Raw genomic sequence first — 26,857 nt, 5'->3', positions numbered from 1 at the left:
TATGACACCATGTGCACTCCATGCACTAGTAAGCCAAAACTCCTTTCCAAGAAGAACTCACAATGAGAAGAAAGGGTTACTGGAAACAGGATCCAAACTGAATAGGCCAGAGACAACTAGGGAAAAGGAAACCTTGATTATAATGAAAAATGGGAGACCCAAAGGCAGGGGAGCAGAGCATTTTTTTTTTTAAATCATTTTGTTGGCGGGGAGAAAGAGCAAGAAAAGGGAGCTTTAGAGCTACAATGCTCAAAAATATCTCCAGACTTACTCTTTATTGTAAAAGAACAGGAAGACTCATTTCACCTGAATAACAGAAAGACTGTACCCAAATACCCAGTGTTAAGTAAAAAAGAATGAGAAGCAACATATAAAGAAAGAACGCCATGCAAACAAAAATGATATAAACCTAATGCAGCATCTTGAAGCAAATGAAAAGAAAACATGAAAATGATACAAGTATAGAAATCATAATTTAAAACTTAAGAAATGACTGACTGAAAAAATGAAACTTTTAAAAACTGAAAAAAAGACTCAGAAAGGGCTTTTAATTTCCTTTTCAGCAATGAAGAGAGAACTAGAAGGAGTAAAAGAGCAAAAAAGTAATTAGTACTTTTAAAGAATTAGGTGTTGGAAGGAAGTAAAAATTTCAAATAAAAAAATAAATGAAAGGTTAAAAGGATTTTAGGGGAAGTGACAGATATAGATTACAAAGAAGATACAATATACATACATTAGAAATGTCTAAGGAATATAATTAAAGTAATAAAACAGAACAAATACTAAAAACTACAGTTCAAGAAAACTTTCATAAAGTAAAAAAACACCTTAGATCTGGAAAATGTTCACTCACAATAGGCACAATAAAGACACGGTTTGGCAAAACTCTTGGACATTATAAAAAGAAAAATAATGTGGGTGCCCAAGAGAAAGGTCAAGTAACTTTTTAGTAGAAGAAAATAGAATTGCCATCAAACACTGACAGCAATGCTTTTCTCCATCATATTTAAAATATTTGGAAAAGAAAATGGAAACCAAGGATTTTCTATTCAGCCAAAATTCAAGAACAAAGGACACAGAGAAAATATTATAAACATACAAGAGCTCTTGCTCAGTGAGCTCTTGAATAATACAGTGGAGAAAGTGCTGCAATGAAGCATCATTATAAGAATTGGCAGTGATGATTAAAAATGTTTATTCGTAGAACTAAGACTAACTGATGGGTCTAAGGAAAATAGTAGAATACATAATGTCAACCTGATCTGACAATGTAGATACTGTGGAATATTTTAAAAGGTAAGAGGCACTGGAAAAAGCATACAAAAATGACAAATAATATATGAAAGTATATGAAAAATTCATAAGAAGTATATGAAAAATAATAAATCCACTTATTTCCTTATAGGTAGACTATTGAGTAAAAGGATATTATTTAAGATTAGATGCTGCATGAAAAAGAGGAAAAAGGAAAGAAAAGGTTATTAAATCATTGTAAAGAACCATTAGAAAACAGCATAAAAAAAGAAAAAAAAGTGAAGGAGGCAAAGGTGTCATTCAAAGGTACAGATACAATAATAACCTTTAAATGAGCTAATCTTTTTTAAAATTTTTATTTGTTCTTTTTTTGTTATACATGACAGTAGAATGTATTTTGACGTTATCATACATACATAGAGTATAGCTTCCCATTCTTGTGGTTGTACATGATGTGGAGTTACACTGGTTGTGTATTCATACATGAACATAGGAAAGTTATATCCAATTCATTCTACTGTCTTTCCTATTCCCGTTGCCCTCTCTTCCCTTCATTCCCTTTGCCTAATCCAATGAACTTCTATTCTTCCCTCCCCTCCTTATTGTGTATTAGCATCCGCATATTAAAGAGAACATTCAGCCTTTGTTTTTTTTTTGTTTTGTTTTTTTGAGAATGGCTTATTTTACATAGGAAGACAGTCTCCATTTCCATCCATTTACTGGCAAATACCATAATTTCATTCTTCTTTATGGCCAAGTAAAATTCCATTGTGTATATATACTACATTTTATTTCTCCATTTATCTGTCAGAGGGTGCCTAGGTTGGTTCCATAACTTAGTTATTGTGAATTGAGCTGCCACAAATATTGATGTGGCTGCATCACTATACTATGCTGGTGGGAGCAAAGATACACTCATACATTGCTGGTGGAACTGCAAATTGGAAAGTAGCATAAAGATTCCTCAGAAAATTTGGAATGGAACCACCATCTGACCCATTACCCCACTTCTCGGTACATACCCAAATAAACTTATCTTATTCAGCCTCGTGCTTTGTCGTAAGGTTTTAAGCATATGAGGAGCTATAGGGTAATAAAAACAAAACAAAAACAACAACAATAAAACAACATCAATAAGTTGCCCATCCTGACAGCTTTTACAATTATAGTTGAAGCATATGGTTGAAGCTTCCTGCACATTCTCCATGGATCCCTTGTCTTTGACCATCCCAAGATAGTCACTCTTTGGAGTTCAATTCATCATTCTCATCCAAAAGCAATAGGTTGTATTAAGATAATTAAATTGGTAGTCTTACAACTTCTTTTATTCCTAACATAGGCTTTCAGATTCATCCATGTTAATTGCGCTACTTCCCCAGCTCTCAGTGGACACTGCTGTCCTTGGGTGCATGTTGGACATTGGTAGGGTTGTCACTGTTTGTTACAATTTCAGACTACAGATATTATGGCATTTAGTGGGTGGGAGGGAGCCGAGCATCTTAATATCTCAAAATATTCAAGACAGTCATGAAAAGTGAAGATCCGGGATGGAGATGTGGCTCAAGCAGTAGCATGCTCACCTGGCATGCGTGTGGCCCAGGTTCAATCCTCAGCACCATATACAAACAAAGATGTTGAGTCAACCAAAAACTAAAAGATAAATATTAAAAATCCTGTCTCTTTAAAAAAAAGAGTGAAGATCCTTCTCTTGTTCCACAGAACTTTCAGATAACTCAAAAGATATTAATTTATACAAAAAAAATCTGAGTGTAGAACTCTAAATTGAAGAGTTTGTTTTGTTTCATTCTGACAAGTTTTAAAGGGTCATCGATTTTTCCCCCAGGAATTTAACTACCACATAAATCATGAGAAAAGTAGGTTTAGTTTTATTCAGATCTTGACAGTTATAAACCAATTCAAAAAATTAAGTCATCAATGGCAACTCCACTCAAGGTAATGAAAACAGACAACAAAACATTCATATTAGTGTGTTCTTGTAGCTGCTGCGTTCATAATGATTCCATATACGCCTACCAATATGACTACTTAGCCCTGTTTCAAAATGTTGTGCAGAGGAAAATGTCATCAGGGATGACTCTTCTTGCCTCTTAAATCCAAACCTATTCATCTTATGCAGGTGTCAACAGCTAAGCTGTGTCTATCAATATTGTCATACTATGCATGTACATATTTAATTATACTTTTTACCCAAATTACCTTCCTTTATTTCTCCATTATATTACATTTAGGATACAATACTATTTTTATAAGTGATGTGTATAGATAGTTCAAGACTGTAAAAAAAGGAAGGATAAAATATTGGTTGTAAAAAAGGTACATTAGGTTTGATAGAGCAGAAAACTACTGCTAAATATAGATTCACTATATTAAGACAATGCAATATGTCTTTCAAATTTCCTTTTAATGGAATCTGTCACCCTCTTAGTTTTTTTTCCTGTTACAAACAAAAGTGCTACAACAGACTTGTCTGTTTTGTCACTCATACAAAAGTCAATGCTTTGTAAATATCTTGAGTATTATTTAATACAATGCTTCCCAATGCACAAAGTTGTTGGTGTGCTTAATAAATCGTATTGATGTTTTCCTTCATACTTCAAGCTTTCAGTGTCTTAAGAAAACTTTCTTTACATCCAGGTCATATGTATAGTCTCTTATTTTTCTCTAAGTTTTAAATCCTTGCTGTCAGGTTTCGTTTCTGTGTGTGTGTGTGTGTGTGTGTGTGTGTGTGTGTGTGTGTGTATTTCTGACAATTGATCATAGGGGTGCTCTTCCACTGAGTTACTGCCTCCCAACCCCAGGCCTCTTTATTTTTGCTTTGGATAAGTCTCACTAAGGTGTCCATGCTGACCTCCTGAGTAGCTGGAATGTGTCACCAAGCCCAGCTCAAATTTGGTTTCTTAATTCACATGGATTTTATATTTGTATACATGGGAAGTTGAAATTTATTTTCTTTATTTCTAGAGAGACAATCAATTATCCTGGTACCATCATTCCCAACCTAATGTACGATGCAGCCTCGTATATATCCAATTTCCATATCTGAGTGGTCTATTTCTAGACTCCCTAGTCAACTTCCTTGGTCTATATGTCCCTAAAAATATCACAATCTCTACTGCTCTAGTTTTAGAAGTTCTGACAAGGGCATGTACAGTGTTCTGAAAAATTACCTTATCTATTCTTAGTATTTTATTCCTCCATATATATTTTAGAGCTCACCAACTTCATTGAAAAAAATTAGAATTATTAGTGAAACTGCAGGTTAATCTAAGGAGAAATGGTATCTTTATTACATTGCTTTCCTAACTGTGAGCATGAGAGTAGGGTTTCTCAACCATGGCACTAATGGCTTTTGGAGTCACAGAACTCTTTGTTCTGAGAGACTCTCCTGTGCATCTTAAGATGTTTAGCATCAGTCCTGTCCTCTACCCATGAGATTCCAGGAGCACCTTCACTCCTAAATATGACAACCAAAATGTCTCCAGACGCTGCCAGATGTCACCTAGGAAGGGAGGGAAGTACAGAAGCACACTTGATAGAGAACCACTGCAGAGAATAAATACTTTCATGGTCTGTGACCACTTTAGTGATTTTTCTTTAGTGATTACATACCACTCAGATCAATTTTCTTTTCCCTTGAGCCAATCAGAGAAGGTAATTATTTTACAAAACTGTGCATTTTACATAAGTTTTCAAATTTATAGGCATAAAATTATGAAAAATAATCTCAGTTCCTAAAGTTTTCTTCATTATGTATTACACCTATCATTTCATTTCTAATTACCTTTCATTCGTTTTCTTTTTAAATCAATCTTACCAGAATTCAGATTCATTTACCAGTTTTAAAACAATGGCTTTGCTTTTAATGATTTTCTTGTATATTTTTTCTTTCTTAAATGTATTGTTTAAATGTATTCTTAAATGTATTTCCTTGTAGCTGTTACAATCATGATGTCTACTATTTTTTCTGCTTCTTAGCTTCCTAGTTTTGACAGTTTATCAACTTTCAATTTCTCATTTTAAATTATAAGTAATTCTTTTTTCATTTATTTTTTTATTTGTTATAACTAGTTATACATGACAGTATAATGCATTTATGCACTTTGATATAACATACATAAATATAGTATAATTTCTCATTTTTCTGGTTGTACATGATATAGGATTACACTGGTCATGTAATCATATATGCATATAGGTTCAAAATGTCTGATTCATTCTATTATCTTTCCCACCCCAAGACCCCCTTCCCTCCCTTCACTCCCTTCTATCTAATCCAAATTACCTCTATTCTTCTCTAGCCTGCTCTTCACCCTCTTGTTGTACATAAACATCCACATATTAGAGAAAACAACCAGCCTTTGTTTCTTTGGAATTGGATTATTTGTGTTAGCATGATATTCTCCAGCTCCATCCATTTACCTGCAAATGCCATAATTTCATTCTTCTTTAAGGCAGAGTAATATTCCATTGTGAATATATACAACATTTTCTTTATCCATTTGTCTGTTGAAGGGCACCTAGTGATAGTTTGAGTTGTTCTTTACCTATTTCTAAATAATTCTTAATATTTAAATTAACTTTCATCCATGTGCTACTCAGAAATGTGTTGCTTTATTTCCCATTATATATAATTATATACAGGAGTATTTTAGCTAAATTCGACTTCAAATTATCATTTTAACATGTTCAAGGATCTTTGCAAAATACAGATTCCTAGAAATTTTAATGAGATTTCTGCTCTGATGATGGAAGTGGTGACACTGTATACAAGTTCATGATGTTGAAGCAAATTTGTTGTGTGTGTGGTTTCATAGTGACACATTGAGTCAGTGTTCTTTAAACTGAGAGTTCCAAATCACTATTGGGGCATGAAGTCAATTTGATAGGTTATGACCAGCAGTTTTAAACTAAGAGAGAATAGAAATTATCAAAGTGAATTTTTTTTTCACATTTTAACAACTCTGACATTGAGTAGCTCACACAATGAACAGCATGATATCATTTAATGACAGTATTTTTGTTTCCTAGTGGCACCAAGAAATAATGTCATATCATAATCAAAAGTGTCTTAGTTATGATAACATACAGTATGTATACACATAATACATTTTCTAGGTCACATATGCATTTCTTACTATGGAGAGCAGTCAAAATGTTGAAAAATACTGAAGTACATAAGTCAAATCTTTCATGTCTTCACTAAATTTTTGGTTCTTTCTATCAACTAGCAGAAGGGGATCTATAAAAGTATACCATTAAAATTATGATCTGTCAATTTCTACCAAAAATTCCATCCATTTTTGATTGGGTGCTTTGAGGTTTGTTATTTGATATTGACAAGTGTTTTATATTCTCAGTAAAATGAACCTTTTATTTCTATAGTACCACTCTTTATGCCTAATAATGCTTTTGGTCTTCATGTGGTTTTGTTTTCTTGATTGTATATAGCTACAAAAACTTTTTACTAGTATCTGTTTCAGACTTATTAATTTAATTTAATTTAATTTTTATTTTTTGAAACTGCTGGGACTTGAACCCCAAGGCTTCAAATCCAGGATCTCATGCATGCTAGGCAAGCACTCTACCACTGAGCTACACCCCCAAATCCCCTTCTCTAACTTTTACCTGGTTTATGAAACACATTTATACTTTCTGTAACTGAAGAAATGTTGGTTTTGTTCCTACATTTTATTTTGCAGAGTATATACTTTTTTTCTGTGTCATTTACTTCACTTTTGTCATCTACTGAATAAGGTAAGTGCTCTAATTCTTTTTTCTCTGCCATGGTTTGAATCATATGTCCTCAATCTCTCCCATCAGCTCCCAAACAGTTTTAGACACCTCTAAAACATTGACTATTTTCTGTTTCCTCTCTTTCTGCTTTTGGAATTCTTAATTGTTCACAATGGAACTTATCCTGTCTTCCATGTCTCCAACTAAACATGAGAGACATGAACCACTTTGTCATACATTCTATATTTTGGTTCACTAGCTACTTCTGGTTTCTGGTTAGCTTAGCATATTTTTCACTACAAACTGTTCTCTGACACTTCCAGAAAAATATGACAGGGTGGTTCCTCACATTTACTTTTGTTTCTTCTAAACATCCCACTAAACTAGGAGACCAGGAATTTTTTAAGAAGAAAAACCCATTAGGAAAAAAATGAATGAGGCAACAAAAACAATTTTTAGAAGCTAGAAACATATGGGCAAGTGGGAATTGATTTAACAGACTCCAGAAAGCAAATGCCTAACAAAGCAGTGTGAAAGCAAAAAGGCACCCCATTTATACCTTAGGACACCCAGAAAAGGGGGGAATTGGTAAGACAATAAAATAATGAGAAGAGGAGAGTGTTCAAAGTCTATTTTAAAACAAAAATTTTCCAAACCTGAATACCCCTATGTAGAAGAATGAAGCTGAAGCTAGATCCCTATCTCTCACGCTACACAAAAGTCAAATCACAATGGATCAAAATCTTAGGAATTAGACCAGAAACCTTGCAACTGAAAGAAGAAAACATAAGGTCAAGTCTCCATCATATTGGTGCTGGCACTGACTTCCTTAACAAGACCCCTAAAACTCAAAAAAAGTAAAACCAAAAATCAATAAATGGAATGCCATCAAATTAAAAAGCTTTAGAAAAGCAAATGAAAGGATTAAGAGAGTAAAGAGAGAGCCTACAGAATGGGAAAAAAAATCTTTGCTAGCTAATCTTCCTACAGGAGATTAATATACAGAAAAAAAAACTCAAAAATCTTTACACCCAAAAAAAACAAGTAACTGAACCAATAAATGGGCAAAAAAACTAAACTGAATTTTTTTTAAAATTTTAATATTTATTTTTTTAGTTGTACACAATACCTTAATTTTGTTTATTTTTTTTTATGTGGTGCTGAGGATCGAACCCAGGGCCTCACACATGCTAGATGAGCATTCTACCACTGAGCCACAACCTCAGCCCAAACAGAAATTTTTCAAAAAAAGAAGTGCAAAGGACCAACAAATTCATGAAAAAATGTTTAACATCTCTAACAATCAGGAAAATGAAAATCAATCAAAACCACACTAAGATTTTACCTCACTACAGCAAGAATGGCAATGATCAAGAACATGAATAATAATAAATGCTGGGGAGGTTATGGGGGAAAAGGTACACTCATACACTGTTGGTAGGTTTGCAAAGTTGTACAACCATCTGGAAAGCAGTATAGAGATACTTCAAAAAAACTAAGAATGATACAACCATAGGACCCAGCTATAACACTCCTTGGTATTCATCCAAAGGAACTAAAATCAGCATACTATAGAGATATATCCATTTCTCTTTTATAGCAGCACAATTCACAATAGTAAAATTATGCTATCTACTCAGATGCTCATCAATAGATGAATGGCTCAAGAAAATGTTATATGTATGTGTGTGTGTGCACATGCTACTTTTATTCAGATATAAGAAAAGTGAAATAACAGCATTTTATAGTAAATGGATGGAAATGGTGAAGATCATGCTAAGTGAAATAAGACAGAATCAGAAAATCAAGGGTCGAATGTTTTCTCTCCTATGAAGCAAGAGCAAAATAACAGAAAGAAAGCAGTGGGGGGGAATCAGATATCATACATATATAAGGAAGATCAGTGGAGTAGAAGAAGGGGGAAGGAGGAAGAAAGGGAAAATTATGGAATAAATTTAACAAAATTAAGTTACAAACATATATAAATGTACCAAGGGGAATTTCACCTTCATGTACTAATTGAAAATAAAGAAGGAGTGAAAGGAAGATCAATAGAGTAGATGAGGGGAAAAAAAAGGGGAGGGAGAAGGGGAGGAAAAGTGAGGGGGAATGGAGATCATAATCAAATTCCTTACATTTTGTCAAAAAGAACCCAAATACAATGTACAATTAAAATGCTCTAATTTTAAAAATCCAAAATTTTTTGCAGTTTTCCAGATTCCCTCCCCAACTCTCCACAGAAGGACAATACCCACTCAGCCACAATTCCCCTACCAGACACTTAGAGAAAAAATGCAAGATTAGGGCCTAGATGCACCAAAATGGAATTTACCAACAAAAGAGACCAGCTACATCATCCTACAGTAGACACCAACCACAGCTCATAGCTCCCATCAGCATTTTAATTGCTCTTTTTTTGTGGGGGCAATACCCAAGATTGAACCCAGGGGTACTTAACCACTGAGCCACTTCTCCATCCCCCCACTTTTTTTTCTTAAGTGCCTTGCTAAGTTGCTGAGGCTGGTTTTGAACTCATGGTCCTCCTTCCTCAGCTTCCTGAGTCACTAGAATTACAGGAATGCTCGACCACACCCAGCAACCCATTCTTAATATAAGCAGATATCTAAGATCACCACTCACAGGATTCATCTTCTAACAAGAACTAAATCTTAGAGGAAGACAGTGCAAGAAATAGAAAAGTTTCTTTAAAAAAATCAAAAAATTTCCAGAATATAAGAAAGGATCTATTTTAAAAATCCATATATTAAGAGATGTACAATTTTTTAAATGAGCACACTCATGCAATTAGAAGAAAAAACAAAACTCAATGGTGAAAATTAAAAACTCAATAGAAAAACAGGAGGAGTTGAGGAAATTTCATAGGAAGAAAAAACAGAACCTAGGGGTACCTCTGGAAAAGAGATCGCCAGCACAGCAAGGCCCAGGAAAAGGATTAGGATTCAGAATAGTTTAGGACTTAGACAGCAACACTAGAAATTATAGGAAAATAGAGTAAAACCTTCAGACCTCGTAAGGACTATTATTTCCTCCCCAAGAATTTTTTATCCAGCCATTAATCAAATGTCAGGATTTTTAAAGACATTTCAGGCCTTGCACAGCTTGAAAGTTACATTTCCCATGGGCCTGTTTCTAGGGAGCTAAGAGAAAATATGTACCCCCCTACACCATCAAGAGCGAACCGAAGAGAAAAACCTGATATCCAGAAAAACGGCAGCCCAACAAGAAAGAAAAATAAAGGTAAATCCTCAAAAAACATAGTAAAGAGAAATGCAAGGATACAGCTGTGCAGTAGAAAGGGCAACCAGAATGGATCAGCAGTACTCAAATGGATCCAAATGATCATTCTGCAAGAAGAAACAAGTGGAATTATCTGTGCATCTGTAAGTATCTCAGAGAAGTTGAGATTAGAACAGAAAATAAGAAGTAGAGCTTAACAAGAAATAAATACACAGAAAAGTAAACACAGGAATAAACATATTAAATCCAGAGTAAAAAAAAAAAAACTGTGCAAGAAAGAAGTAATCATGCTCCACTGATGGCTCAATGAGTAGGAGTCATAATAATAAAAAAAAATAGTTATTTTGCATGAAAATAACTTCATAAAATTAGTGTGATTGTGTGGGTCCAGGAGAATATAAGAATAAATCACCTTCTTTCATCTTAGGAAGCCAACAAATATTGTTTAACCTTAAAAAAAGAATCAAGAATTAGCATTAGTAGCCTGTTATTGTATACATACAAGTAAACAAAGAATTAACTACATAAGTAAAGTGGTTTCTAGTAAAAGGACTAGAGGGAAACAGGAGAAAGAATGGAGATTGTTATAGTTCTTAATTTTTTTTGTGACTACATCCAGGTTAAACCTCAATAAAAATATCAAAAATACATTGATTATTTTCCAATTGCTCTGTTCAGTCTTCTTTAGTATGCTTAATTCATTTTAATTGTCTATCATATTAAACATACTTATTTTCAGATTTTGTCAGACAATTCTCTCATCTGGAATTCATTTCTTATCATGCTGTTTATATGGCTGTCAATCATGGGAGACCCTTTTCCTGGGAACTCTCTAATATTGGCTTGTGAGCTTATCTTTGGTGTGGTTACATCTGTGGAACACCTGCAGGCCTTTGGTCAGTGTTCTGCACCTGCTTCTTTCACATGCTCCAGTTGTATTTACAAACTAGGACCACATCCATGTTAATAGCTCAACAACATTAACTGAGATAGCATTATGGGTTTCCAGGTAAAATAGAGTGTATAAGCCTAGAATGTGCTGGGGTAGAGCACTTGCCTAGCATGAGTGAGATGTTGGGTTCCATTCCCAGCTCTGGGGTTCCAGGGGGATCTTTAAGGGAAAAAAACCTGGAGTGAATGCCTTGACATGTCTCCCTGACCCTTCTTCAAGGTGTAGGCACTCATTCCCTCAGCTGCACGGAGTGAGTTCTGTGACAACTGCATCCCTCTCTTGGAATGTGGAACAGTCCTCTGCTAAAGGAAGTTGCCTCCCAAGGTTATACGTGTCCCTGGAGCAGCCTATACCTAGGACCAGTCTGGTCTCCCGGCATCTATGGACATCTCCAGAGGAGCATCCCAGCTTGCAAGTCCCTACAGGATGAGCTCCAAGGCAATGGCATTGCAGTTCAACTCTTCCCTCTGTCCTCCTGCTCCCGGCTCCCTTCCCAGGGTTATTCTTTTTTACTTTTTAAAAAAGTTGTAGATGGTTATAATACGTTTATTTTATTTGTTTGTTTTCATGAGGTGCTGAGAATCAAACTCAGTGCCTCTCACATGCTAGGCAAGCACTCTACCCCTGAGCTACAGCCCCAGCCCCCAAGCTTATAAGAGTTCCTCTCAGCCGTTAGAACCCACCCCCAATAAACCTCCTCCAGTACATCTCAGAGTCTCCAGGTTTATTTCCCAAGGAATCCACCTTGGAAAATTCCAACCATAAATTTATATGAGTTCTTCCTCATGGTTATGAATTCTAGTGAAAAGTCCCATACCCCCATCCCATCCGCACCTCATGCAGAGCTATTAAACAGAGAGCTTCCTCATTGTCCTCCCGGGCTGGTGCATGTGATTATTTCAGTCTGCCCTTTCATTGAAAGTGATTTTTTTTTTTAGGAATTTATTGAGTTTAAATTTATTAAATTTAAATCTGTTTACAAATTCCTTGTTGCCTTTAGAAAAAAAATAAAACAAATTTCAGTGGAAGGCCCTTGACTTAGTTTCTAATGTCCTCAAATAATGTTTTTTGTTTTTTTTTAAGGAATTTACTTTACTCTGGGATCTTAGCTTCCTCCAACTGCCTGGTGCTGGGCAAGGATATTGCTATGGGCTAAAACTTATCTTCCCCCAAATTCATAAGCTGAAACTCTAAACTCCGGTACTGCAGAATGTTGTCTGTATTTGGAGACAGGGTCTTTAAGGAGGTGAATAATTTAAAGTGAAGTCATGACAGTGGGCCCTAATCCAACATGACTGGTGCCTCTAGAGAAGGAAGAAATTAGGGCACAGACACACAGGGAAGATGGTGTGAAGACATGGAGAGAGGACAAACAGCTATGAGTCACGCAAAGAGTCTCAAAAGGAAACAACCCCACAGACACCTTGATCTCCAACTTCTGGCCTCCAGAATTATGAGAAAGTAATTTCTGTTGTTTAAGTCACTGAATTTGTGGTACTTTGTTGCTGCCGCCTGGGCACACTAAAACAGCCATATGGACATCATAACCCAAGCTCCTCTTACTGAGACCAGCAATCTTTCCCCACTCCTTCCACCCCAGGTCAGCCTTAGCTTCTACACAGATAGCATTAATTCACTTTCTATCCTTTGGAAGGTTGGGTAGCTGCTGGGGGTGGCAGACAATCTGTACAAGATCAGTGATGCCCTCTCCTGAGCACTCCCGTACAACCAATGTAGGAGGTCTGGATTTATTGTCCTACCCTGCTGCCTGGTCATCACCTGCCCACTTGGACCCAAATTCTTCAAGGGGACAGACTGTTCAAATTCTTGACATCCTGTGTGGATGTCACACAAGAAGAGTGTTCTTCACAGACAGGCAGAGGTAATCACTAATGATTGGATGAATATGTTCCCCCGCTGGAAGGAGGGATGGGTGTCAGGCATGGAGAAAGGTGGAAATGAGAAACAGCTTATTTTATTGGAATGAAAGAAGGTTCTCTCCTTCCCTCTGACTTCATCTGCTCCTTCCAAATCTCAGTGCTCCTATATCTCAGAACATGGCACAGGACCCAGCAAAGTCATCTCCTGTCCAGGAGGGCCTCCTACAGACATTCACCTTACAAAGGCAGTACCCAGAGGATCAAATCACAGTTTAGCACAGGAGCAGACCAGAAAACCCCTTCTCATTCAACTGGCTCATAAATATGATTGGAAAGAGACTGAGAGGCAAAAGGGAAAGACCTCACAGATCTCCCAAGAAGCCTCCACCCTTTTGGACCCAAACAAAAAGGCAGTATGCCTCACGTGGAATCTAGCCAGGTTTGTCACCCAACTCCCCTATGCCCCCACCATGGCTGTGAGGCAAGGACACCCTCCTGCTAATGTGCCCTGGTCACATTTTTAATTATATGCTGTGTGCAGAATTCAACAAGAAAGGAGGCAGAAGAGGCAGGCAGCTGCTGAGACCACGCGTCCACTCCTGGCTGGATACAGCAGCTCTTTGTGAGCTTGGAGACTAGGGAAGATGTGCCTCCAACAAAGGCAGGCAGGTGAGACCCTGTTAATGGAAGCCTGGATCTTTCAGTCCAAGTGGCAGTGAAAGGAGAGGGAAACACCAGGGAGCCAGTAGGGAGCAGAAAGGAGAGAGAAGGAGTTCCTGCAACATAGCCATTTACAAAGTTGAAAATTCCATCTTGCAGTTTCCATCTTTGCTTCTACTCACCTGAGAAAGCTGCTATTCCTTTGAATGCCACCTCTATTTGCAAACATCAATCCTCAAACTGATGCACCCAGGGTAGCTGAGGAATTCATCAAAATTGACTCCATTCTGGGCAATATCTGCAGGCCAACTGTGTTAGGACTGAGAACACTGACAGAAAGCAGAGGCCCCAGCACTGAGGAGTGTATATTAGTACAGAAAGCAATATTGAGACAATCCAAGTATTGTGCATCGAGTGTCTAATCTATGGTGTCTGTGGGGCTATAAGGGAAAGGGGGCTTCCAGGAAGAGGTGATCTTTCATCTTAATTTTGAGAAATAAGTAAAATTTGCCTAGAAAATGAGGGTGGGAGTCAGGAGGCAAAGATGTCTGAGACCAAGGAAAGAGAAGGCATGAATAAAAGGGCAAAGAGCAGAGTGTATATTTGGGGACCACGAGATGCATGTGTGAGCTGGAGTAGCCATAAGTTGGGGGGATGGGAGGAGATGAGTCCAACCAGGAAGAATCAGGCAAGATAATGATGGGCCTCACAGGAAGCAAAGGGCCAGACCAAAACAACTGCTTCAATCCCCAGCACCATAACAACAACAACAACAACAACACCGCTCCTCATTTCATGATGTGCTGTCAGTAGCTAGCAGCACAGAGGGTGGCCAGCACAGGATCTTTGATGACTTGACCACAAGGGTATAAAGAAGGAACCCAGAAGTGCAGAAAATTTTCATGGTGAGGTTCTCAAACCTCATTTCTGCCTGGTCCTCCCTCTTGTTTCCACCTCTCAGAAACCGCCTCCTTAGTTATCATTCGAAGAACACACTTACAGGGAGCAAGTTATCCCACTAAACATCACCAGGATGTGGTTCACAACTTCCTGGCCACATCCCCCAACCCGCTCCCTCATCACCCGGATCAGCAGCAGCAGGCCGACATTCATGGGGAGGTTATTCCTGAAGATTTTTCACTTCCATTACACTTCATACAAAACAGCAAAAGCAGTCACTTGTGAAGAAGCCCAGGCTGTTTAAAAGACCAGAAAAGATAAGATACTACATCTAGGACTAGAATGGCAGCCCAATGGTAGAACACTCACTTTGCACATGTGATGCACTGGGTTCAATCCTCAGCACCACATAAAAACAAATGAACAAAATAAAGGTATTGTGTACATGTGCAACTAAAAAAGATTTTTTAAAAAAGGATACTATATCTAACAGTAGGAAAAACTGGAATGTATATATAGGAACCACACCTGGACTTCTGTGTTTACAGAAAATGTCTTGCAGACCCCATAGGGCACTGATGAGAAAGGTTGTCTGTGGGGAGCAGGAACTGAGAAACAGAGATGAGCACCAAGTATTCATGGTCTTGTGAGGTTTTTATCACACGTATACACTGCTTTTTAAAATAAACAGTAAATATGAGACCAGCAAACAACACAAAGGATCATTCTACAAGCAGAATGTATGCTGCAGACTTAAGTCTTTGGTTCATGGCAGCATTTCAGAGGTAGAAGCTCTCAGGCATAATAGATCAGGGGGCTTCACAAACTTCATTACCAAATGGAGGAAGGAACAGAAAGGGAAGAACTGTGAGGAAGAAAACAGGCAGTGTAATAGATGAAAATCACTCCGAGGCCTGAGGCCACATGGATGGGGAGGCCTCTTTAAGGAGAAATTCATGATGTGAGACCCTGGAGATGCAGAGCTGTATCAAAGGACATGGGCTGCAGTCCTGACAAGAAGTAAAGGTTCCCCAAAAGAGAGGGCCAGGTCAGGTTGAACCTTTAAGTCCACTATAACTATATTCAGATGTTACACTTGGGGTCTCAGAAAAACCCCGGGAGGTCTTGGGCTTTTTTCTACCTGACAATGTGTCTGCCAGGTGAAAGAACCCTTTCGAAAGTTGCCATGCATTTTTTGCTGCATGTATGAACAAGTCATGTAATTTCATTTTATCCACATATCAACTCTTGGCCTCACATTTTAGAATAAATGAACATTATTCTATCATTTTTAAAGGTTAAGAATTTATACTAAAATTGAATAAATTATTTATATCCCCACATATAAAAAGAAAATCACACCTTTCAAAGATTTTTTTTCTAATTCTTAAATCCACTGATGCACTCAATTTTTGAGTGGGTTTTTTTCTGAGATGATTTTGGTCTAGAGTGCTTTTCTTTAATGGAGCTATGTATTTTAGAAAAGCATTCCCGTGAGAATATTTCAAATATATCTTCATTTCCCACAGAACAAGCTCTGAGTGCCTAAAAATTAACTTGTACTCAAACCTCAAAAATTGAGAATATATTTTCCTCAATCATTCTAATAAAGACATCAATAATGTCAAAACCCTGAGTTTTGAAACTGAACTTCTGTTCTCTCTCTAGCCTCATTATTAAAACAGATATTTTCCACAGTTGTTCATAACAGGATTGCCATTTTCCATGCTGCCTGCCAATTATAAGCAGAATCAATTTTAAAACCAAACTAGGCCCTGTCTGAAATATTCCAAGATGCATTACCATCTGGTTTTATATCAGCATTCAAACAGGCCAAAATCACTGTATTACCCAGGCTTATCAAAATTAGTTCACATATCATTCAATGCACTTTCAAGTCACAAACTTTGAAAGTCCTCCTAATTTTTCAAATGATTTATCACAAATTAACTAGCAATAGGTCTTTTAGTAATTATTCTTTTGAGGAAACACAGCATACTAAAAACATTTACAAATAAATAGAAAGTGGCAATCCAGTAGGTAAGATAACAATTCCCACTGATCCGAGTAGATGCGGTTGCCAGACACTGTCCTGAGCAAGATAATTTCCACAGGATGACCTGAATGTCTTCAAAAACTGTAACTGAGACCTAAGCCTGGCACCTAAATGTACATTTAGGTACAGTTTATCATTTTCCAAAAAATATTTTCCTTCCAAACAAGTCTTTAAAAAAGATTTTTTAATATCTCTCTCAATTCATTTATTTAACAGTCTGGACTATAGATTCCACGCAAAGATAGACACTGGGCATGCCCCCAACTTTTTATCATCCAACAGTAGAAAGAAGCCATGAACATAAATACTACCCACTTCTCTTCATCATGATTAACACTCCCAACCAGCCACACACAAACACACACACATGACATACACACATGTATGTGCATCCACAGTAGCACACACTCCAAAGACATTTCTGACACACTGAAGCATCACCTACAGTAATCTGTAGTAATTCTCTTATTAATGCTATTTGGTTCAACCTGATAATTTTACTGGATAGGACAGGGATTCACCAAGCCAGTTTTCCATTTCATTTACCTCTCTGTCAACCATTCCCTTGGAAAATAAAAGATTGGGGGGCTCTCTGGGACACTTAAAAAATATAGATATTATTGTCACTTCTGAAATGTAGAATTTTTCTTTAGACACTGACTCAAATATAACTTCAAAAGTCAGTTACATTGCTTAATCCCTATTTATTTTCTTTCCATTCTAAACTATGAAGAGGATTACAAAAAAAATGATCAACAAGTAAATTATTTTAAACATTTCACATTACAAATACATTTAGGAATCTAGAATGAAACTAACAACTCTAACAACATAGAGATCATACACACACACACACACACACACGCAGAGAAGCTACTCTGTAATGCAAGTGGGGGAAAACTTTATCTTCTTAATTTTTTGGTTTAACTAAACCAGAAGTTGAAGACAACTTAAATGTACTATAGAAAATAACACAGCTCATGACATTATATACCAATGCCCATATGTTCTAGGCAAGAAGTTAGAGATTTAAATACTTGCTGTACCAAAGGGGTGATATCCAGTTTAAAAGAAAAGGAAAAGGAAACTCTTTGCCCAAAGCAACATCCTAACTCTGTAGGCACTATGCAAGTTTTTTTTCTAAAGGAAATGGACCAACATTTTTAAGATAACACAACTGATCAAGTATAACAAGTGAAAACAAAATTTTCTCATAATTTTTCTCTTTTGTGAGATTTAAGTATATCAAATATAACAATATTCTCCCCAAGGAAAGACTTGCTTTTGATTTCTTCACACTCAGGTCTTCATTCAAACACCCACAAAAGTAATAACAGCTCTACTGGGCACATGCACAAGTCTGAGTAACTATTATTTCATCTGTAAATCACCTCCCTTCATTCCATTCCTCTTCCTTTACATATGTAAATTATGGTGTCTGATCCAGAGCTCCCTACCAGCCACCACAACCAAATTACCCTCCAGGGACATCAATGGGCTTGTTATTCTTGTTTCAGTATTTTTATTTAAAGGGAGGGAAGAGGAAAGAGTGGCTGTTTTCAGGAATCAGAATTCCTCTTGATTAAATTTCTGGCTCACTGATATTTCCTGAAATGCACTACCCTCTGCTTCTAAATGTTTGGCTTTTCTAGAGCCAAGATACAATGTTTTAAATATAAATTGTTTCAAGTAATATATGTCTAGTTTTGCAGGGAGCATTTGGTCAAATTCTAATATTTCCTCTTGGGAGCCAATCCCTTTCAACAGCAGATCCAATCTGACAGAATAGAATTTTAAACAACACACACAGAGCTATAGTTTCTGATGTACACAATTCTTTTTTTCTCCTACTCTGAGACAACTTGTATGATGCTGATCACTTGGAATACAGATCTTATTAGGTAATAAATTTATCATAAAATGTACAAAATACCTACTTCTTCTCCCCATCATTAAAAAAAATACAAAACAGAAAGCATGGATTCTACTAAGGTTGAGCGGTAGCTGTCACTACTTGGGTTTGTGAATCATTGCATGATTAATAAGAACAAATAGCACATGCACATTTTCATAGGCTGCAAATGTTGATTGAGAATACACATACCACAGGGCTTCCTAGTCCCCAAATGAGATTATCTGTAGGCATAAATTGTTCCATTTTCATAGTTTTCCTTGATTTTAATAAAGGATTATATTTCTGTGGCCACTGAAAACTTGAGAGAAGACCCTCCTATTTTTTTCTTTCATTAAAATGTAATATGATCTTATTCCAAATTTTATGCAAGATATAATTGGTGGGGGCAGAGAGAGGGCTCACTGCTATATTGCACTCATCTTGTTGCATCAGACTCAAAAGCTCAAGGATATATATTTGTCACATGTCAGTCCAAGCTAAAGGCATCCACCAAGAGAATATATATTTTCACTCTTCAGCTGGCAGCCAGAATCTACTTCCACAAACCAGCATACTGATGAAAGCCAAGGTTCTCAGCTTTGCTTTCCATTTCTTTGTCATAATACCTCTTCCCTCTGCAGAGAAGAGAAGCCATTTTACTAATTTATAAGTACCCTGACGATCCAAACATCTAAAAAAAATTTACTCATCAATAACAGTCAAGTAAAAGAAAAACTACATCCCACAGGGTTAGAGACAGGCAACACCAGCATGTATTGATCAGCAGACTCCTGATACTCACTGAAGGCAGCTACTGCAAGGACCAGTGTGACAATAATGGAGAACCAGGATACCCACAATGCCTTCTTTCTGTAGTTCTGAGCTTCATGAGGTTTCAGCCGGGTGCTGCTTTCTAGTAAGCCTGACAAAAACAAGGAGAAAGGATTCCTTATTAAGAAACCCACAGCCAGGGCTACAATTTCTTATCCAAAGATTGCAAACTGACAGCCCATGGGCCAAGATGCGTTTTGTTTGGCCCACACTGTGTTTTCACAATTAGGAGATTTCACATGAAAAAATCAAGCATTCTGGCATCTCTTGAGAAATCACAGGCATTTGCAATATGAGGCATGTATTTTCTGCAAGGTGATAGCAGCTGTCCTTTTTAGAAAAACTCCACAGACCCCTAACACTCCCTGATATCACACCAGATCATTTCCTTGCCCTGCATCAACTCATGTCTCTCAGGCAGATGCTGCTCCATCCAACCAGGTCCTTCCATCAGAAAAACAGTACAACATTCAATCATTCAGGCTCCTGGGCCTGTGGGTACTGATTTGCCCTGACCCAACAGCACAATCCCATCTGGAGGACTGGTTTTACCCAAAGCAAAGAATCCTGTACTACAAAAGCCCTCACCACACCTTCTGACAATTAACAGAAAGAAATACCCAATTTGTTTTTCTTTAACTACAACCAACATCAACCCAAATTACATGTCACATTTTTTGTCCTCCTTCCTTTGGACCAAAAACACATCAAAAATTCTCAGAATGTTTAAGTGGAGTAAAACTGTTCCACTTAAATTAAGGAGGGAACTTCTTAGGTAGGACATGTGTAAGACAGATTTTATTTTTGTCTCCTGTTTTGCACATTGAGAGTCCTTGACAACAGACATCTGTGACAAATCCCAGGCAGTGCCCAAGCTTCACCTGCCTTGGTTCAAAGATTAAAACATCCTCAGTGTGATCCTGATTTATATTTCTTTGTTCTCCTTTGAAATAAGTCATAAGTGGCATCTCTTAGTTACACAAACAATCAAATTTTCAGTCATGTGTTCTACCCAAGCACAAGCTTGTTTAAGCCATTCTTGGCTAAATAACGCACAATATTCCTTTTAGAGATTGAGCAGCCTTATCACACCAGTTCCAAATAATGAAGGAATTGGTAGCCAAAGCTCAGGCCTATTTGTAAAATATCACAGTGTGAGATATATCAGTCCCACACATCGCCTCTTATGTCTGACCAGCCATCACATGAAACCTTTAGCTGCTATGGGGACAGGAAGGGTGTGAGACTTTACCTTACCTATGATAAAGGGCATGGCCTACTTGCCAACAAGAAGACAGGTTAACGGGGAAAAAATGCATAACAAATGTATTTATTCAGAGTTCTAAATGACATAGGAGCCTGCAGAAATGAAGACTCAAGGATTGGGGGAAAGCTAGTATTTTTATGCTTAGATTGGGTGAAAAACAACCATAAAAAAAATGTGATTACACAAAATAATATGAGCTAATGGTAGTAAACCAAGTATGGAACTCAGCAAGGACTGTCCAGATTCTTCTTGGTATCTCTCCATGGCATTTCTTCCTCTTGGGTGTGGGGCAGGACCCCTTCTGGAATGAAGGTCATATGATCTGCTATCATAAGACAAGGTACATCTTGTGGCCACATTGAATTTCGGTTATGATCAGCTGTGATGCAGAAAGGTGGTGTGTGACACGGAAAGGTGGCAGGCAGAAATTAGAGTAATACTGCTTGGTGTTATGGCTGAGTTTAGGGAAGAGGAATCTAGTTTCTGTGACCTGCCTTGGGGGAAAAAAATAATTTTGCCTTGGAAGAGAAGGGGAAACAGGAGGAAGAAGGGCAGAAGATGGTCAGAAGATATTTTGCTTCTAAAGGTCCTTCAGAGGACTCAGCATGCCAAAGTGCCATATTTGGGGTATCATTTTTCTGAGCCCAAATATTGCCCAAAACCACATCCTGTTCAAAAATTATACCAAGGACCCTGCTAACACTTCTTTTCTGTTCCATTTATTTCCCAGACCCAAGTATCAACACTCAGCAAAGCAAGCGGCAGTGTCGAAAAGGCTGCTTAATGACAGCCCAGAGGATGTTTAAATGATTGAAACCTGTGGGCTTATGTATGATCAAAAGAGATGAGAATACAAATGGCAAGTATAGGCACCATTGCCATCATCTCACTGTAAAAGTCTCCCCAAAACCTCCTTTACAAATGCACTTGGATGGGAAAAAGACAAACCTTCACTCTTGTCAAATTCCACCCTAGGTATAGGTGATTACAAATGAAAAGACAGCATATCCCTTTGTCTCTTCTTCCTTAGCTACTGGAAAAACACCCAATTCTAATTGTTAACTATAAACACCCTGGTCTCCAGGTGAAGTCATAACATAAAATAAGCAAATCCCACATACCCCAATAATTTCTTTTCCTTTTCTCGAATGATGGAAAGATCTTCCTCTCCTCCAAGCCAATTGATTTTCAGGAGAAGTAAAGCTATAATGTTTAAGTATTGACTGAAATAAGCAGGTCATTTGGTAGGTATATGGACAGGAATGATTTCAAGATGCTGATCCACTGGGGGCAAAAACAAGGTTTCTTTTCAAAGCAAATTTAGTTTTACAAGAGGCACAATCATGATCTGAGTTTTCCATTCTGCCATATAACATTTTTTTTTCTTCCAAAGCAAGTTGGACTCAATAATATACCTAATTGGACCACACATATGGACCCATCCAAATACCTCACCCACCAGTGCTCCCCTGAAAGGAATTTCAGATGACAGTGATATGGGCTGAACTGCCTGCCAAGGTGGCAGTTGGGTGTTCTTATCAGTAGGTCTGGAGGTCCCTCCCGAGATCTGATTCTTGGTGTGCGTTCCCCACAAGATTTAAAAAAAAAAATTAAAGATTATATATATTTATTGTATACATGGTGGAATGGTTCAATCATACTAATTTACATTTGCATTAACTACTTCATAGATTTTTTTAAAGAGAGAGAGAGAGAGAGAGAGAGAGAGAGAGAGAGAATTTTAATATTTATTTATTTATTTTTTTAGTTTTTGGTGGACACAACATCTTTGTTTGTATGTGGTGCTGAGAATCGAACCCGGTCCCCACGCATGCCAGGCAAGCGTGCTACCACTTGAGTCACATACCCAGCCCCTTTTAAAAATTTTTAATTGAAGTAATTGCAATGGGAACACTAACCAAAAGAGGAAAGACTTCCCCCATTTCTGGCCAAGCTTTCTTTATTTCAAGCTTATTTTTCCCTTTAAAAATGTAGCCAAAACCAAAAATGGAAAACTTTGTACTACTCAAAGAGAAGTGGAACATGAAAACTTAACAACCTGGCTCATAAGTGAATAGTCCACTCAGGTTCCTGGACACCATGTTGGATGCATATGCACTCACAAGTTACAAAGATGTGGTGAGAATTCCTAAAGTGCTCAGGAAGCTGTGCTTCAGAGGTCTTCAGAGGTAGAAGAAGGCTAGTGTGGAAAGGCAGAATGGGCCAGCAGAGCAAGCAGGGCTGGATTCTCCCTACTCATGCTTGGCCTCCACATCAGAATTTCTAACTCCATTTAAATTTCACATATTTGGAATTTGGTGTTCTCTTCATGCTAAGCATAGGTCTTTATTAATGAAGAACCAATTTCTTTGCCGAGGTGGATACAAATATAAGTGGGAGGTTTAAGCCATACTAGTATCAATTAGTTCCCATTGCTTTCTTCTAAGAGTCTATCAAACTTTAATTATCTGCAGGAAGGGGAATTTTTATTAAATAGGAAACTAATGAGAAATAATAAAATATATTACTCTTTGGTTAAACCACACCCTAAAGTTTGGGACAGAATGATGGGAAAACACTAATGGAGAGAAAACTGAGCATTCAAAGTGGGAGGTAGAAATGTTTTAAACAAACTTGGCCTATTTTTTTGTGTGTGTATTTAATTCCTTTGAGGTCTTAAACCACAGAGCTCTTGCTCTCTCAACCACAAGCTCAACCAAATGGCACTACAGTACTGACATTCTGAGATGGCAAGGTGTCTAGGAACTAGCCCATGTCACTTCTAAAGGCAAAATGTCTTCAAAATTCCAACACAGAGATTATAAAGCAATGCTTTTATTTCAGTGTGAAGTGGTCCCCAACAGGGTCCAAATAGCTCAGAAGAAAGTTAGGATAAAAGAGAATACCAAATATAGGTACACATCAAGAGTATTCATCCCCTCAGATTCTACAGGTATGTAGGCCCAGAAGAAAGCCAACCTGGCAGGGCTGAGAGCTGCAAAGCTACCAACTGCCCAGACTTCTTCTTTCCAATCCTCTCACCATTAGGAAAAAGTAGCAGCACTGGAACCATTCCCAAGGGATAACAAAAATTGATATTGGAAAGATGAAACCCCACATGAAAAAAAGTAACACAAATACAAAATATCACAATAATCCTCCCCAGGTAACCTTCTGATTTATTTATCTGAAATGACTCACTTATCATTAACTCTTTGCTGTCGGGAGTGTGTCAAACAAAAGAATGTCACATTGACTTTCAGTTAGCTCTCAATGGCACACGACACTGGGTTCTTGGGGGGACAGGATTCATTCTAACAGAGAGGCTGTGTGTGATATCTAATGCTGTCACACAGTGATAGTTTATGAACAGTGCATGCTTTCAGGCTACAATATAATAGAAAATAAAATTCAGTTGACCACTGTCAAATAACCTTGAGAATAAATTCAGAAAGGCTTTTTACACTTGAGCATGTGCTGCAAAATTATGCTAAATATTAACTCACCCTAGCACTCCCTCCACCATAATTTTGTGGGGTGGGGAGAAACAGGCCTGGTGGGCAGAAACAGGCCATTTCTTACAGATGACCCACCTTGCTACAAAATTAAGCTCAACACAGATTTTTGTGTTTCTTCAAAATAAAAAAAAAATAATCCTACACTATTAATTACAGAGGGGCAAAGGTAATTTAACACACCCTGTGGTAAAATGTTAAGTTTTGCAGGGTGCTGGTAATTCACCAGTCGTCAGGTCTCAAAGGATATCTAGTTCTGTGAGAAGAGGGGGAGAGACCACAATCTAGGTGCTGAACTCATTGCAACCGGAGCAGCTCCAGTTCCTGCAGAGCATTTCTAGGGATTCCACGGAAATCACTGTTTCCATGTCACTATTTCACATGCTATAGTTTAGAATTTCTAACGGAGAAAGATCGTGCATCCCAACACAAAACGGAATAAAAATGTACAGGAGATACTAAGAATAGGACAGAAACCTGCTAAGACTAAAATATATAAACCCTCCAGAGCCGACAAAATAAAGCTTCCAAGAAAAGGGGGTGGAGGTGCAAAGCGCTGGCTCCCCATGGAGGACCTGGCTGCAAGAATCCGATTTCGGCCACTGCGGTTTAACCGTTGATTCTTTTCAAGGGGTCCAATTTGAAAGCAGCAAGAAACAGAAAAGGTGTAAATGCAGCCAAGAGCTGGACATTCTCCGCAAGGAATCCAAGTCGAAGGAAACGAAAAAGGGATGGAGGAAGACGAAAGAAACGCGGGAATGAACAGGAGAGTCCTGGCGTTCCATGCGGGCAACTCAAAAAGGACATTGGTTGTAGGTCAGAGGTAGAGCTCGGCCTCTCAGGGTGTTTGCGGAGTGTAAGGCCAGTGTCCTGGGAAGGATTCTGAAAGGGCTGGAAAGGCGCTCTGCGGAAATTAGATTCGATGGCTTCCATTCAGATGAGGTTAGTGACCCAAACCCCCGCAAATATCTCAACCCTCTGCCCCCTCTCCACACAGCAGGGCTGACTACGGAAACCGTGGTCCCGGTGAGGGCGCCGGAGTCCAACGGCAGTCCTGGCCGAGATTCGCTTCCCTAGTCCCGGGGGTCACCGAGAAAACACCTCGAGGCCAAATCCGCAGGAGGAAGTTTTCCCAGGTAGCCGGCGGGGGCAGGATAAGGATCTGGAAAGGGGACGTAAGGAACCCAGGTCCCTCCGAGATAAGCGGGCCCTGCAGTCCCCCGGGAGCGCTCAACGACGAAGGCAAAAAGAAAAAAAAAATGAGAGAAAGAAACCGGCTACAGCAAACTTTTCCAGCGGGCGTCGGAGGGGCTGGGGTTGGCTGAGAGAAGGGAGCTCGCCCAGGCGGGGTGGGCCTGCAGCCGGCTTCTCAGGGTTGCAAAAAGGAGCCGCTACCGAGGCAGCACGGGCCGCGGAGGTGGGGATGCAGCCCTCAGCTCTCAGCGCCTTTCCAGGGAAGTCCTGGTTCCGTGCCCCTGCACGCTCTGAGGCGCCCGCCCAGGTTCAACCCAGAAGTAGGGAGAAGCAGGCCCTGAGCACGCTCCCCATCAAACGAGCCCCGTGCGGGGTAGGGGTCCGGGAGGCCCTGGGCGGTGCCCACTCACCTTGATCCTCCAGTCCGTAGGTGAACTGGCCGCTTTCTCTGATCCGCGCCTGCCGCTCCTTCTCGGGTGCGGCGGCTCGCGCGCCGAGTTGCTCAGCTGGCCCGGGCTGGGGGCGGCAACCAGAGGCGCTTGGCCCCGCGGCGGCGGGGGGACTGCTGGGCCCGAGGGGCTGCGGAGCTCGCTGCCCGAGGCCGGTTCCGTGGCGTGGGGCTCCAGATCCCAGCGGCAGAGGCGGCAGCGGCGGTGGCGGAGATGAGCACAGCAGAGACTAGAGTCAGAAATGCGACGCACCGCGGCTCTGGTGGGCGGAGAGACGGACAGACAGACCGCGTGGAGAGGAAGGGAGGGCAGGGACCACGGAGTGGAGGTGCACGGGGGCGGGAATGGGGGGCAGGTCCGCAAGCGGCGGGGCTAGCGCGACCGGCGGCGGAGGCTGGGGCCACGCTGTCGCCGCTGCGCTCCGCCCCTGGGGGCAGGCGTGGGTGACTGGGACCCGCCCCAAGGCGCTGCGCCTGAGCTGGTGCACGGAGGTCGGTGCACAAAGCAAGGGACCGGTTCTGGTCAGAAGAGCGGAAGATAGAGGGGCTACTGGTATCTTTGGAAGAGGCAGGCGGCTTGGGTAGTACTTAGCGAGGTCGTGACAGGGGATGCGACCCTCCCGTGCGACGGATTGGTACCCAAAAGGACCCTTCAGACGCAATTCCTCTGCCGTCCGCAAAGCCAGCTGCAGCTCGGGGACAGGAGAATGAGCAGCGCCCCACATTTGGCATCTTTCTTTTCTGGAGCCTTACAGGCTTCGGAGACGAACCGGGTTCCTGCCTGCCTGGGCCACCACACTCGCCATCCATCCCGAGAAAACGGGGTTCACCTGCCCGAAAGCCTGTTTGTCTCCTGCTTTTAACTCCCCCTCTCAGTTTCTCTCGAGCACCAACTTAGCCAAGAGGTAGAGAGAGTCTGATGGACCAACAGCGCTGTAGAAAACACTTGGACCCCACTGCTTCCCCACTGCGACCTGTCACTCTGTCTTTCTCA

General features: G+C 39.4%; 1 pseudogene; it reads right to left on the bottom strand.

Moving 5' to 3' along the window:
• The window catches only part of LOC143640213 (transmembrane protein 163-like), a 192,469-nt pseudogene extending 165,881 nt beyond the window's left edge, over positions 1-26,588 (bottom strand).
• Between the last annotated feature and the right edge of the window lie 269 nt (positions 26,589-26,857).

The sequence above is a fragment of the Callospermophilus lateralis genome, unplaced genomic scaffold, assembly GCF_048772815.1.
Source record: "Callospermophilus lateralis isolate mCalLat2 unplaced genomic scaffold, mCalLat2.hap1 Scaffold_137, whole genome shotgun sequence".
NCBI lineage: Eukaryota > Metazoa > Chordata > Mammalia > Rodentia > Sciuridae > Callospermophilus > Callospermophilus lateralis.
This window is presented reverse-complemented; position numbering and strand designations above follow the sequence as displayed.